Below are 16146 nucleotides of genomic sequence, written 5' to 3'. Positions count from 1 at the left end.
GAAATCCCCAGCTTATTATAAGCATGAATGTGTGGTGGAATTTCCTCCCAAGCAATGGACTTTGAAATCACTTAAGAAATCACCAGAACTGAATGTGTCAAGATATTTTGCCTAAGTCCAAGAAGAGAGGCATTTATTTATATGCAATAGAGGACTGAAAATTAAACTTAGTGTTTAGTTTGGGGGCAGGTTGAGGGGAATTCAGCCATTTGAAAAATGACCGTCTTAAAAAAAATGACCACCAAAAATACGTTCACTAAATTTATTTTAAAAATCTAAAACTTTTCTTACAAAAGAGCATTACATTGTGCACACTGCTCTGAATAGATGCCAGGGACATATGGACTATTGTTACTTTTCCTCCCTGTCCGCCCCCCCCCCACAAAATGTTACAGTGACCACAAAGCAAAGAGTTCACAATAATTACATGGGGAGATTTTTTTTAAACCACCAACAGTGAATAAAAATGAAAAGTCACTCTGCTGCTGTTTCAAAATTTCAAAGTTAGGTTTTGCACACACCCCCTCATCCCCCAACCCTGTTTGTAAGGAACTAAAACAGTACATGTGGTGAACAGCAAAGATTTCACTACACCTCAAATGCAGAACACCGATGAAGCAGAGGAATGTTGCCTTTTTAAACAGAAGCAGATTAAAAAAAGTGATGCAGAACTCCTTCACTAGTCTTAGAAAAACTTTCCAGAATACTGCTTCACACTATAAAAAAGAAAAAAGTATCTTGCATTAGAATCCTTCAACATCTGCATACTTCTTCACACTGTTCTGCAGCAAATACTATGCATTCTGTATCTGGTCCTGTGTTCCTGTAATCGTAATGATCTGATCTTTGGACCCTTCTAAAGGCTCATCAGTTTTGATCGAAGCTCCTGACTCATGACGGATTTGTTTAATCCACTGACCACCTTTGCCAACGATAGATCCAGCCAAATCTTTGGGAATAGTTACTTGTGTAGTAATAATAGGTCCACCAAGATCACCATATGAGCCATGACCCCCAGCATAGGAATAATGATATCTAGAGCCACCCTGTGGTTGATAAGCTATCTGCCACTCTAATGGGCTCCATGTATCTACTGCAGAGTCCTAGGTTTCATCAACACTGAAACCAACCATGCCATCATAACGGTCTCCAGGTCTCCTGCTTCTGTCATAGGCCATTAGATCTCCTCCTCTAGGTGGTGATGGAGGAAGAGGAAGATTCCGAGCTCTGCCACCACCCAGGCCCCCTTGTCCAGGAGGAGGTCCTCGGCGAGGGCTCCTATCAGCACGATCTCTTCTGGATGGAGGCGTGGGACGCCCACCCTGACCAGGAGGCATTCTGTCAAAACCACCTCTTCCCGGCATGGGAAATCCCATGGGACATCCACGGCAGTCATCGAACATCATTTTAAACCAACATACTCATAGGTTTCATCGTAAAAACTGGGATCATAAGGCTGAGCACGTCCTTTGATGGGAGACTCTGATATAAGATCAAGGATGATGTTTATGCACTATACAACCCCTTCAGGTTTTCCTCCAATAAGAACGACTCTGTCAGTGGATTGAGGACAACATTCCTGGAAAAGCTTGATTGTTATCTGAGTGTTCTCTCAAAGTTCTTTGATTTTAGCAACTTTGACCCCAATAATTCCTCCAGCCAGACTCTGATGAATCAACAGTCTCAACTCGCAGTCAAAGTCGCTTCCTTTATAGTGTTGGTAATTTAAGCATTCCACAGCATCAGATTCGAGTGGGAGCTGGCTGCTTGCAGTGGGTGATGGCAACTGCAGGCCCTCTTCCAAGGTAGGGATGATTTTCTTCAGAATTTCTCCAACTGTTTCAATATCAGCACTGATACTCAACACGCGCTCGGGGCCACTGCTGTCTGGGACTGAAACACTAACATTGCAGTCTGTATGGAGAGCCTTAATATTCTTGCCTCCTTTTCCAATCACTGCCCCAGCATTCTTGCTCTGAAGCAGAATATGCATAATTCAACCACCAGTGTTTCTAGATCTTTTAAAAGCTTGTTCCTCTTCCATATCTTCAGCAGGGCATTTACCAAATTCGCCATTGGTTTTGGTGTTGGGGAAGGTTTCCTCTGGCTGTTCAGTTTCCATTTTCTTGTATTAAAGGGACACACCAATCAGTTATTAAATATATACTTGCAGGGCAGAACTGAAGTGTTCTGGGCGGGACCGACTGACACCCTAGCGCTGCAGTAGTAGCCGGGCAAGGCTACCGTCCCTATGCTGCCGCGCCGCCTCAGCCGGTCACAGCTAGACCTTTTTAAAAAATAAATCTATTTATTTATTTAGTTTTGGCTGCGTTGGGTCTTCGTTGCTGCGTGCGGGCTTTCTCTAGTTGCAGCGATTGGGGGCTACTCTTTGTCGCGGTGCGCAGGCTTCTTATTGCGGTGGGTTCTCCTGTGCAGGACCACGGACTCTAGGCGCGCGGGCTTCAGTAGTTGTGGCACAGGGGCTTAGCTGCTTCGTGTTATGTGGGATCTTCCTGGACCAGGGATCGAACCAGTGTCCCCTGCATTGGCAGGTCGATTCTTTTTTTTTTAATTTATTTTTTAAAATTTTTGGCTGTGTTGGGTCTTCGTTGCGGTGCGCGGGCTTCGCATTGTCGTGGCTTCTCTTGTCGCGGAGCACAGGCTCTAGGCGCGTTGACTTCAGTAGTTGTGACACGTGGGCTCAGTAGTTGTGGCTCGTGGGCTCTAGAGTGCAGGCTCAGTAGCTGTGGCGCATGGGCTTAGTTACTTCGCGGCATGTGGGATCTGCCTGGACCAGGGCTTGAACCCGCGTCCCTTGCATTGGCAGGCAGGTTCTTAACCACTGCACCACCAGGGAAGTCCCAGGAAAGAATTTTTTTTTTTTTCTTTGCGGTACGCGGGCCTTTCACTGTTGTGGCCTCTCCCGTTGCGGAGCACAGGCTCCGGACGCGCAGGCTCAGCAGCCATGGCTCACGGGCCTAGCCGCTCCGTGGCATGTGGGATCTTCCTAGACCGGGACATGAACCCGTGTCCCCTGCATCGGCAGGCGGACTCTCAACCACTGCGCCACCAGGGAAGCCCCATTCTACTTATTTTTGAATCACATACAAATAGAACCCTACTGTCTTAGTTTTGTTCGCCCAGAAGCACATTCTGAGACATGGATTCTAATACAAGTAGTGTAGTTGGGTGGCAAGCCACTGTATTAGTCAGGGTTATCCAGAAAAATAAAACTAATAAGATATTTATAGATACATACAAGAGGAGATTTGTATTTATTATAGGAATTGACTCACATGGTTGTGGAGGCTTAGAAGTGCCACCATTTGCCGTCTGCAAGCTTGACAACCAGGAAAGCTGGTGGTGTAATTCAGTTCGAGCCTGAAAGCCTGAGACTCAGGGCCCAATAGTGTAAATCTTGTTCTGAGTCTGACAGCCCACGAACCAGGAGCGCCAGTGTCCAAGGGCGGGAGAAGATGGGTTTATCAGCTCAAGCAGAGGAAGCAAATTTGCCGTTTCTCTGCCTTTTCTTTCTGTTCAGGTCCTCATTGGGTTCAGTGATGCCCAGCTGCATTGGTGAGGGCCACCTTCTTACGCAGTCTGCCCATTCAAATGCTCATCTCTTCCCAAGGCATCCTCCCAAACACACCCAGAAAGGGTTTACCAGCTATCTGGGCATCCCTTAGCTCAGCTGACACATAAAATTAACCATCACAGCCACAGAAGGCCAGCAAGGGAGTGGGGAACTGAGACAAGGAAGAGAAAGCAGCCAACAAAGAAGTTACTAGCCCTGTGGGCGCCTATATCTTAATCGCACTGAGGAGACGTAGAGTATACACTTTGGAATTAATCCTCCCAAGTATTTATACACAGGTCCTGTGGATCATTGGTTGAGGGCTGGCTCCTGGAGGGTGTTAATTCCCTGGCACTTCTGACCTGCCTCGTGTGCAGGCAGAGTGGGCTTTGCAAACAAAGGAACCCCTATGGCAAAGGGTTGAAATTACTGACAGTTAGGGGTTGGACTGGCCTGTGCTGAAATGATAAGGCCTAAGGGTTTATGAGCAGGGTGCTTCCAGTGTGTTACATACTCATGAGCATTCTGCAACTTACTTTTTTTGGTTACTGTTCACCATTATGGTTGTGAGCTTCATCCATATTGTCATGTTGATACATGTATATAATTGTGGTTCACTCACTTTGAGTGCTATATTCCACTGTATAGATCTGGTCCACTGACTTATCCATTCTTTTGTTAATGGACATTTGGGCTGTTTCCACTCTTTGGTTATCACAAATTATGTTACCTTGAAACTTGCAAGTCTCTTGCTGCATTTGTGTAAGAGCTACTTCTACACACCTAGGTTTAGAATTATTGGGGTGAGAAGTATTGGCACCTGCATCTTTATGATCTAACGAGTATAGCAGTTCTTCTGGTAGAAGGGCCAGCAGCAGAGATGTAGATGTCCTAAAGTTTTATATCTTTGCTTAAAAATGATATTGTCGGACTTCCCCACCAGTCCAGTGGTTAAGGCTCTGCGCTTCCACTGCAGGGGGTGCAGGTTCGATCCCTGGTTGGGGAACTTAAGATCCTGCATGCTGTGTGGCACAGCCAAAAAAAAAAAAACAAAAACAAGGTACTGTCACACTTTTAATTTTTGCCAGTCTGGTTGGTATAAAGTTATAAATAGTGAAATTTCTTCATCGTTTGAGGATCCATCTATCTATCTACCTAATTTTTTAAGTTAAAAGTCATGTGGATCCAAGTTCAATATTCGTTCCTTTAATTGTAATTTAAATTGCCTAAGAAGAAAGATTTGATAATAACTTTGGAATTGTGACTATAAATGAATGATATTGTTTTGCTTGCATAACCTGTATGATGCTTAATTTTAACTGTCAGCCTGACTGGGTCGTGGGGTGCCCAGATATTTGGCTAAACATTATTTCTGGGTGTGTCTGTGATGGTGCTTCCAGATGAAATTAGTATTTGAATCAGTGGAGTCAGTAAAGAAGATTGCCCTCTCCAGTGTGGGTGGGTATCATCCAACCTGTCGAGGGTCCAAATAGAACAAAAAGGTGGGGGAAGGAAGAACTTGGCCCTTCCTGCTGATTACTTGAGCTGGGACGTCCACCTTCGTCTGCCTTTAGCATGCCTGGTGCTCAAGCCTTCAGATCTGGACTGGAATCTACATCATCAGCTCTCCTTGTTGTCAGATCTTTATTTTTTATTATTATTATTTTTTTCCTTGTGGTACGCGGGCCTCTCACCGCTGCGGCCTCTCCCGCTGCGGAGCACAGGCTCCGGACGCGCAGGCCCAGTGGCCATGGCTCATGGGCCCAGCCGCTCCGCGGCATATGAGATCTTCCCGGACTGGGGCACGAACCCGTGTCCCCTGCATCAGCACGTGGACTCTCAACCACTGCGCCACCAGGGAAGCCCCGTTGTCAGATCTTTAGACCAGACCGAACCACACAACCAGCTTGCAGACGGCAGATTGTGGGATTTCTCAACCTCCAAAATTGCATGAGCCCATTCTTTATAATAAATCAATGTCTCCCTCTCTCTCTCTCTCTCCCCCCCCGACCCCCGACCCCCGTGTATATATATATATATATATATATATATATATATATATATATATATATATATATATATATAAACTGGCTCTGTTTCTCTAGAGAACACTAATACAACTTCCCAACAGGTTCTAAAGTCAATTACAAAAGAAGACTTTCAAAAGTGTGAGTGAAGGTAGCAACTTGAATTAGGTGTAGCGTGTAAGGATAGCATTGTAGGAAGACACTAAAGTTCTCTGTGTCTATTAAAAATTCAGTGTCCTTATTTTATAGGAAAGTGTCATTCTCTACAGGCAATAGGTTTCCTTCTCTGTACTCCTACTTAATGGTTTCCTTAGGACCCTCTTCACTTTGGAACAAGTGGTTCTTCTGGGGGACTTACTACAGGAGAAAGCTTTGCCAACCTTATTAAATTCTTGCAACATTTCTAGTGAGAGAGGAAGCAGTTCCCAGTAGAAGTGCCCAGTATTAGTTTCGTAGGACTGCTGTAACAAATAACCACAAACTGGGTGGCTGACAACAACACACATTTATTCTCTCCCAGCTCTGGAGTCCAGAAGTCCAAAATCAGGGTGTCAGCAGGGTTGTTTCCTTCTGGAGGCTCTGAGGGAGAATCTGTTCCATGCCTCTCTCCTAGCTGCTGGTAGCTGCCAACATCCCTTGGCATCCAATGGCTGCATCACTCCAACCTTGGGCTTTCTTCACATAGCCTTCATCTCTTACAAGGGTGCTTGTCATCGGATGTAGGGACACGTTAATCCAGGATAATCTCGTCTCGAGATTCTTACCTTGATTTTACCTGCAAAGATCCTGTTTCCAAATAAGGTCACCGTCACAGGTGTTTGGTAAACATATCTTTTGGGAATCCACAATACAACCCACTATAGGAGGGAACAGAAGACACTGTTGGCAAGAGAAGCTAATTATATCAGATATTCAGAGGTTCTGCTCAGATCGCTCTTTTAGGGGATGGGGTTGAAAAATACCATGCTGGGTGTTATAGATGAGATTTCTTCCTTTGTGTATTCTGAGCGTTAATACCTTTTCCCTAAATAGAGGCTCAGTAACAGATGTCTTCTCTCACTGTAGGGAGTGTCAAGGAATCCAGCCAAGGGGAAGTGGTGCTAGTATTTTCACGGGGGAGAATATAAATGACTCTCGAAGAAGGAAAAATTGGTGTGCTGTTGGATGGACATGTTGTACGAGAATTTCTTTACCTTGGTTGTTATTTATTTAAGTTTTTCTTTTGGATCTTAATGTGTTTCTTTAAAAAAACAAAAAACAAAACAAAACAAAAAATAAAAAACTTCCCCTAAGTTCTTCCCTGTAAAATAAACCTATTCTGTAATGTTCTATTTATTTTATTTAACAAGTCAGAAGTAAGAATGACAAAAGGTTAACTTTTTCATTTTTTTAAACTTTTCTGTATTTTTGCAATTAAAGTTAATTTGACAAATTTCCCATTATTGACAGGAGACATCATAGATATTTTTTTAAGTGATAGTATTTACTTCTTCAGAGGTTTTTCACTATGAACCTGGATTGTTAAGCAATGAGATAGTTGGATTCCTGTCTAGTCTCCCTTAAAAAAATTAAAATGACATTATTCTAAGCAAAGAAGTGTGATTACCCTGTTGTTAGGTCTATTTAGAGAACAATTTAAGCCACATGGGAAGGGCACCCTCAGAAAGGCTAGCAGGTTAGGGCTTGAGCGTGTGTGATGCTGTGCTTACGGCCCTAAAAATATCTAATTGTCACAGAGAAAATACCTTTGTGAAAAAGGATCTTAACCCTGACACCCCCAAAAGACCAAAAATATCCAATGTCACTATATAAAAAGCTAATACAACTACACTGCATCTGTGAACTACATTTATATTTTTCTTTCTCCTCTTTAACTTCAGGCCTTCCTCTCTTATGGCCAAAGAGTCACACGATGTTAGTGTCACAGATCTTTAAAAAGTGATCTGTCCCATCGTGCTCCTTTATAATGAGGAAATGACACCTGTAAGGTTAAATAAATAACTGAACGTGACACAATTAGTGACAAATCCAGGGCATACTACACACTTCTCCTAAAGCTAAATGCCTGAATTTTAAATAATTTACTCAAAATCATTATCAGGAATATTCTAAATCTTGAATGAAATGGTAACAAAAAATAACTGCCTAATGTCATTCCCATCATTTTTTCCTGAGCTTTCTTAAGAAATGTATTTTAGTTCAAAACCTAAAAAATTCTTTACCTTGTCCATGAAACTGTGCTTTCAAATTTCTAAATCATGAAATTGATTAGTTAAAAACAATACACACATACAGTTTAAAACTCAGAAGTTACAATATTATAGGAACTTCAGTAAACTGTTCATCGGCTAAAAAATCTATTTGCTCCTATTCAAGAGGACTGGCTTAAATTAGTATATTTGTTTCTTTGTTCTAATTTCTCTGTGCAAATTTTGCACTTTCAAATTGAGAACAGTGTTTCAGCTGTGGGCAATAGACCATGTTTCAGATTTTATCCACTTCAGGAGCAGTGCTAAATCAATTATTTAAAAAATGTCTTTTTATCATGTGTGACTCATTCCCGTGAATAGCACTTCGGAGTACAAAAATCAATTTCACCTACCATACCTCATTTAATTTTCACATCCTCCGGGGAAATTTATTTTCCTTAGTTTTTTTTTTTTAAATAAATTTATTTATTTATTTATTGTTGGCCGCATTGGGTCTTTGTTGCTGTGCGCGGGCTTTTTCTAGTTGTGGCGAGCGGGGGCTCTTCTTCGATGAGGTGCACGGGCTTCTCATTGCGGTGGCTTCTCTTGTTGTGCAGCACCAGCTCTAGGCGCTCAGGCTTCAGGAGTTGTGGCTCGCGGGTTCTAGAGCACAGGCTCAGTAGTTGTGGTGCACGGGCTTAGTTGCTCTGCGGCATGTGGGATCTTCCCGGACCAGGGCTCGAACCCGTGTTCCCTGCAATGGCAGGCGGATTTCTAACCATTGCACCACCAGAGAAGTCCCTTCCTTAGTTTTTATTGGATATAAAACTGAGCCTCTGACAAAGCCACAGTTCTGTACTACACAGCAGCCTTATTTAAAAATAGGAAACTCCAAGTAAAGTGTGTGATTTAGTTAATAGTATTATAGCAACGCTAATTTCTCAGGTTTGATAAATGTGCCATAGTTGTGTAAGATGATAACATTGGGGAAAGCTGGGGGTAAGGGTATGTACTAGAACTCTCTGTGCTACCCCTAGAAGTTTTCTGTAAATCTATAAGCATTTCAAAATAGAAAAATATTTTCAAAATACATCCTCCAGTTATTCTCACAGTTTGTTAGCATTTTAGATCTGTCAGGGTAGAATATAATCTTTCCTTTTACAGTTGAGGAATCTAGTGCCCAAGCGGACTTTTTTAAGCTCAGACCAGGCAAGTGACTCCCGATCACTGAGCTGGCTCTTTCATGACACCTGCCTGATTTGCAGGGGGGGTGTGGAAATCTCATTCTTCTATTCAAAAAAATGTTAGCAATAAACCCACAGATCCTATCCACTCCTGGGAGCACATTCAGACTGAAAGGTGCAATCTGCTGCAATGCCTAAATTCGTTCTATTTGTGAATCCATTTTCCTATCACATGACTGTTCAAACTATGCGTGCCTTGTTAAAATTCAGCCGAGTAAATTTAAGGCTCAAATTGGCTTTATTCAGTGATTCATGAATCGGGCATCCTCCCAGGTAGCAACAGAAAGGACTGTCACCAAGTTGTAGAAGAGGAAAGGTTTTTCAAGGTGGAGGAAAAAGGAAATTATTAGCAAGAAATGCGTTGTTTCAGGCAAGGTCGTCTTCCTAAGGGGAAGCCAAGGGCCTCTGAGGGGATTACCTCACCAGTGCTGACCAGGGCATTCCAGGTGGACTTGCTAAAGGCTACACTCCTGGGGGTCAAAACTGCAATTAGGTTAGGTATCAAGTCTTGGTTTGTTATGTGGAGTTTAGTACAGGTGACTCCACTAGGGGCCTGTTGTCTCCTGTTCAACCTGAAAAGGCCCCCAGAAGTTATTTCCATCTGGTCCCCCTTGTTGTAGGAAGACACTTTCTCCCTCCTTCTTGTTCTTTTTTTGCTTTTCTTTGGTACTGCAGCCTTTATTCCATCTTGATTTGTTTTACCCCCTCACCGTTTTTCTGGAGTCAGCTGAATGAGGCTGTGACGGTCATACTCAGAGCAGAGTTTCGAAGATGTGTGCTTCTCCCCCGCCCTGCCCTTAAAGAGACATCCAGTCCCACCAGACTCAGGCACGGATTCCCTGCCTCGCCCTCCTCTGGTCCCTGAGCCCTGGGAACAGGGAGAAACACATCTCTTCAAAATGCTGCCGGGCGACCCTTCCTCCATCCGGCTCTCGAAATCATGCTATATACCATAAAGATGGCCTGGGGGTAATTACTTCATTCCTGCTGTAACCCACCTTGCTGACAGGTACTGGATTCTGATTTTTTCCTAGTTCTCACTTCCTGGAATGACTATGGACGCTGCTTCTCGCCTCATCCTTTCCTGACCTCTATCTAATTTCAGTTTCTGAAAACTGTTGCCCTTGGCTATGAAGGAGCATATGATGCCCCTGTTTCTACTGAGCATACATTAAGGGAAGAAAGGAAAAAGGAAAACAAGAAAGAAGCACAAATGCATTATTTCCAGTGTTCCTATCTTCTCCAAAAGCCTGGAACTTCACGACCATTCAGGAAACCAGAGAAAGATTAATATTATTTATTTATTATTTATTTATTATTATTATTTTTAGAAAGATTAATTTAAAAAAACTGTTTTTATGTTTTCCATGTTCCTTTCCAGTCTTGGTTCACATGCAAAGATATTTTACACAATTAGAGTTGACCCTTGAACAATTCGAGGGTTGGGGTGCCACGCCTCTGTGCAGTGGAAAATCTGCGTATAAATTTACAGTTGGCTTTCCCTCTGCATCCCTGGTTCCATATCTGAGGATTCAACCAACCACAGATCGTATATTATGTGTTTATTGAAAAATATCCACAAATAAGTTGACCGGTGCAGTTGTTCAAGGGTCAACTGTATACTGTAAAGATTCTATTTTATATTTTGTTTTTCCCTTTAACATTGTCATATTCATTTTTTCCATTTTGCTACAATCTCCATTATATTCATTGTAGTAAATGTGTAATATGCATAATTTACAGAGCTTTAACTATGTGTCAGGTGTTTAAAATATTTTATTTAATTCTCACAGAACCCTACAGGGCAAGTATTGTTTTGCTGATTTCACGAAAGTCCAAACTGAGGCCCAGAGGGGTTAAGTAACTTGGCTCAATATCATGCATCTATTCTATTTACTTAGAATCATTGGACCTGATGTTATGACTGCCAATGACCCCTGAAGTGAAGCTCCATCTCAAACCAGTTCACCAATTATGTAAATGTCACTGGCAAAGTCCATTAACAATTCCCAGGAAATAAAAATAGAATTGGTTAATAAAAAAAAAAAAAATCATGCCAGGATTCAAACCAAGGTCTGTCAACTCTACAGGCTATACTATTGACTTGTCAGATAATATAATAAGGATCCACAGTGAAACCCAGGCCCAGATTCTGAGCCCAATACTCTGTTCTTAAGCCGTGTTTCTCTACTTAGCTGCACACCAGAATCATCTGCAGAGCTTTAAAAAATACTGGTGCTGAGTCTCATCTCCAGAGATTCTGATATAATTGGCCTGGGGTGTGGCCCCAAGCATCAGGGTATTTGAAAATCCTAAGTATTTTAATGTCCAGGCGGAATTGAGAGGCACTGCTCTTTAGGAGAGCTTTACTGTAGAGATAATGAAAGAGGAGAAACATGTGGTTAAATTATACCTGAAATGAATGAGTTATTTAACTTCAAAAGTGGCTTTCTTCATAAATTATGTATTTCCTGACAAATTGCTGAAGTCCATTTGTATAGGCTTGTGTGTCATTAGCATAGAGATATAAATTGAAGCCATGGATATATGTGAACTGGCCCTTGCAAAACATGTAGTGAGAAGAGAAAAAGGCGAAGGACAGAGCCCTGGGAGATAATATTTAAGAGACATGCAGAGGAAGAGCAGAAGAGCTATAGTAAAGGCTATTTCCAGAATTTTAAAATGCGAAGTGCTGCGGAGAGGCCAGATAGGAGGAGGCCTGTAAAGGGTCCAGTGGATTCAGCAATAAAGTCCGCATGCGGGGCTTCCCTGGTGGCGCAGTGGTTGAGAGTCCACCTGCCGATGCAGGAGACACAGGATCGTGCCCCGGTCCGGGAAGATCCCACATGCCGCGGAGCAGCTGGGCCCGTGAGCCATGGCCGCTGAGCCTGCGCGTCCGGAGCCTGTGCTCCGCAACGGGAGAGGCCACAACAGTGAGAGGCCCGCGTATCGCAAAAAAAAAAAAAAAGTCCGCATGCGAACCTTCATGAAAGAACAGTGCTGCTGGGCTTCCCTGGGGGCGCAGTGGTTGAGAGTCCGCCTGCCGATGCAGGGGACACGGGTTCGTGTCCCGGTCCGGGAAGATCCCACATGCCACGGAGTGGCTAGGCCCGTGAGCCATGGCTGCTGAGCCTGAGCGTCTGGAGCCTGTGCTCCGCAACGGGAGAGGCCACAACAGTGAGAGGCCCGCGTACCGCCAAAAAAAAAAAGAACAGTGCTACTAAACCAGATTTCAGTGATTGAGGCAAAGGCGGGAGGGAAGGAAGTGGATATAATCTCTATGGACCTTTTCACAGAAAGTTTGGCTTTAAAATGTGTCAGTATGCTTTCAGCTGTGAGGATGGGAATACCCAAATAAAAATGACTTAGACAATAGAGACACTCCCATTCAACACACACACACACACACACATATAAGAAGCCCAGAGGTGGGCGGTTCACAGTTAAGATTCTAGCTGGTTTCTCTGGGATACTCTTGGCCGCCCTTCATGGTCTTAAGACGGTAGAAGCATCTTTAAATACCACATCATCACATGACACTGTCTAGAGGGATAGCTCTCTTCAAGTGCCTCTCTTTTTATCAGGGAGGAAACCTTCCTAAAAGCCCCCAGCAGATTTGCCCTAATGACTCACTGGCCCTAAAACTCACATTCCCCTCCCCCAGCTACAAGTGAACATCTGGCGTTCTTTCCCTTTATAGTGGGAGGTAGGCTTTCCTGTCAAGGGAGAAGGGGAGGGGTAAGACGGCTACCAAGGCAACCAAGAGTTCCAGGAGGGTGTGGAGGAGTGTGGTAGCCAGAGGGAGACACAGGCTTCATGCAAGGTTTTTGCTTGTTTGTTTTAACACGAGTGAAACTGAGCATGTTTAAATGCTTTTCACAGAAAAAATATAAACATAACAGTGAGACCCCTATGACTGTGGAACGGAATGGGATGTAAAACACGAGAGAAAGACAGGCATCTCTTCCATTCTTGTTGGACGGGAGGAGGAGTAGAAGAGGGTGCACAGAGGTGAACGTGTAGGTTTGCAGGGAAGTTGAAGGAATTCTCGTGGGATGGCTTTGGTTTCTTCCCCGTGAAGTAGGCAGCTGAGTCATCTGCTGAGGGTCAGGGAGAGTAGACAACACAAAAGAGAGTTGTCCAGGCAACACAGGATTTCCAGATGATTCTAAGGGCACAGTTGAGGTTGACTGCCTAAAATGTAAAATTACTCTAATTAGGGGCATTTATGATTTTTTCCCCCTCCAGCTGTGCTAGACATCTGGCCACAGGTGTTCAGAAAGCAGAAGGATTAATATCTCAGGGGACTTTCTGCCCAGGTGTGGTAAAATAAATGGGACAAGGGAACTGAAGATATCAAAAGATCAATTGCAGCGATAGAACACAGAATCTAAGCTGGAAGAAAGTGAAAGTGGGAGAGTAGATCCACTGAGAAAAAGTCAAGAGACCAAAGGATCAGAGACACTAAAGTGACCAAAGGACTGATATATTGACCAGGAGGGAAAGATTTAAGAGGATTGGAGGAGAAGGCTTACTAAATGGTGTATCTGGGCTTATTTCAAACATGGGTGTTGCCAAAGTCCAGAATTTGCATTGGAATGAGTGGGTGAAGAACAATGCAGATCAAGAAATAAGAAGTGATGGTTATTGGGAGGGTCATGTATGTGGCCTGTGGCCCAGTTTGTAAAAATAGAGGCATATGAAAGAAGCGCTTTTCATGTTTCAATGTGTGTACGAATCCCCTGGGGATCTTATTAAAATGCAGATTGTGATTTAGTAGATCTGGGGTGGCTCTGCATTTCTAAGAAGTTACCAGGTGATGCCATGCTTGTGGTCCAGGAACCACACTGTGAGCAGCAAGACACTGGATAATCCTATCATTGACTTGATACATACACACTCTCTTCTTTATTTAAACAATCTTCTATCCTACCCTCCTCAAGGGGGTGGTCCCTAGAAAATATGTTCTACTTGGTCCCACCTGTTGGCTGTTCAGGGTGGAAGACCTCATGCAACTTGAAATCAGTCCATCATCTGGACTCAGCCAATTGAAATTTCTCGTGAGAATCTGAGCTCAAAGATAGAGACTATGCCCACTAAAACACTGGTGGGCACTGGAGTGATAAGATACATTTTCCCCGAGTTTAGCACCAAAAACAAACTAAAGCCACTGGTATGTTATAGTGTGGGGTGAGTAGTAGTCATGAGGAAGCTGGTGTTTTTTTTTTTTTTTTTTTTTTTTTGCAGTACGCGGGCCTCTCACTGTTGTGTCCTCTCCTGTTGCGGAGCATAGGCTGCGGATGCACAGGCTCAGCGGCCATGGCTCACGGGCCCAGCTGCTCCGTGGCATGTGGGATCCTCCCACACCGGGGCACGAACCCGTGTCCCCTGCATCGGCAGGCGGACTCTCAACCACTGCGCCCCCAGGGAAGCCCAGGAAGCTGGTTTTTAGGAAAAGCAATGGAACAGAGGCACAGGAAATTGATGAGACAAGAGAATAAGCAGCTCTTGAGCAAGACGGTCACTATTCCTGACTCAACATTCCTTCTCAAATACACCCTACACGAATATCTAGCCTCTCTGGCCTGTCTTCTTGACTCTCCTCCTCACCTTGGCTAACAAATGCTTTTCTTTGGGGGTCTTGATTTAGAAGGCTCCTCCAGGAAGATTTCCCTGCCACCCAAATCTGGTGGGTGCCCTCCCATATATCTCCATAGCACCCCTAGTGTCCAGATCACAGCACTAGTCACCATTGATGACAACTATCATTTGGATACTTACTTGCCAAGTGTCTGAAATATTCCCTATTAGATTATTTTAAAAAAAAAACAAAACGGTTGAAGTTAGATATTCTAGTTCCATTTTTCATTATCTTCACTTTTTACATAGGAAGGAGCTCAAGAGAGTTTAGATGTTAGATAACTTTCCCAAGATCACATTGCTTGTAGATGGTGGCATCAGGGTTTGAGGGCAGATATGATCAACCTCAAAGCTTGTGCTATTAGTCACTCCACCCTACCTCCTCCTTTCTCTACGCTGTAATCACGTGTCTCTATCTGCACTCCAGCCTCAACAATATGGCCTTGACTGTCTCTTGATTACTGTATTACCCTGTCTGGTGGTTGCCTGGTACAGAGCAGGTTCTCAGAAGTATTTTTTTTTTTTTTTTTTTTTTTTTTTGCGGTACGCGGGCCTCTCAGTGTTGTGGCCTCTCCTGTTGCAGAGCACAGGCTCTGAACGCACAGGCTCAGCGGCCATGGCTCACGGGCCCAGCCGCTCCGCGGCATGTGGGATCCTCCCGGACCGGGGCACGAACCTGTGTCCCCTGCATCGGCAGGCGGACTCTCAACCACTGCGCCACCAGGGAAGCCCTCTCGGAAGTATTTGTTGAATGAATGTGGTAGCATGTGAGTGACTTAAAATTATTTATTGGGTCAAACTTCTAATAGAACTGGGTGCAAGATTGTGTAGCATTCCTCTTAGAACAAAAAGTCCTGAACAAAGAGAAGATCAGGGCTTCCCTGGTGGCGCAGTGGTTGAGGGTCCGCCTGCCGATGCAGGGGACACGGGTTTGTGCCCCGGTCCGGGAAGATCCCACATGCCGCGGAGCGGCTGGGCCCGTGAGCCATGGCCGCTGAGCCTGCGCGTCCGGAGCCTGTGCTCCGCAACAGGAGAGACCACAACAGTGAGAGGCCCGCGTACCAGAAAAAAAAAAAAAAAAAAGAGAGAAGATCATTTATAAAATATATAACTGGTAGACCAGATAGGCACCATGCCCAATTCTACTCAGTGTTGCAAATTTCACATCTGTAGCTCTGTGGCTCTTAGTCCATCCCTTGTCCTAATCCTTTGTCCCAAACTCTAGAGGGACCACGTGGAATCTTTGCTTGGATTCTAAGTGTCACAGGTCTACAGTGTTGCAACACGGGCTCTCCTTGCAAACAAATGTAGTCACAGCTTTTTTCAGTGTAGGAGCCGTAGTGTCCAGGGCACCTAGCGTGGTTGCATTTGTTTTCTAATACTTATAAATGATCCCAAATGTAGAGTGACGCTATGTTGCCTAGGGGGCCTGTCCACCTCCGGTTTTCCACGTTCTCAAACCCGAAAAGGCT

The 16146-nt window shown here is 44.1% G+C and overlaps 1 pseudogene across 1 annotated transcript; it reads right to left on the bottom strand.

Moving 5' to 3' along the window:
- Positions 1-743: 743 nt before the first annotated feature.
- Positions 744-2122, bottom strand: LOC307058211 (heterogeneous nuclear ribonucleoprotein K-like; annotated as a pseudogene). The gene has a single exon. The product of its transcript is annotated as a heterogeneous nuclear ribonucleoprotein K-like (transcript).
- Positions 2123-16146: the final 14024 nt, after the last annotated feature.

Source organism: Hyperoodon ampullatus, assembly GCF_949752795.1.
Source record: "Hyperoodon ampullatus genome assembly, chromosome: 9".
In the NCBI taxonomy this organism is placed as follows: Eukaryota; Metazoa; Chordata; class Mammalia; order Artiodactyla; family Ziphiidae; genus Hyperoodon; species Hyperoodon ampullatus.
The sequence above is the reverse complement of the archived record's forward strand: the minus strand, read 5'-3'. Positions and strand labels throughout refer to the sequence as shown.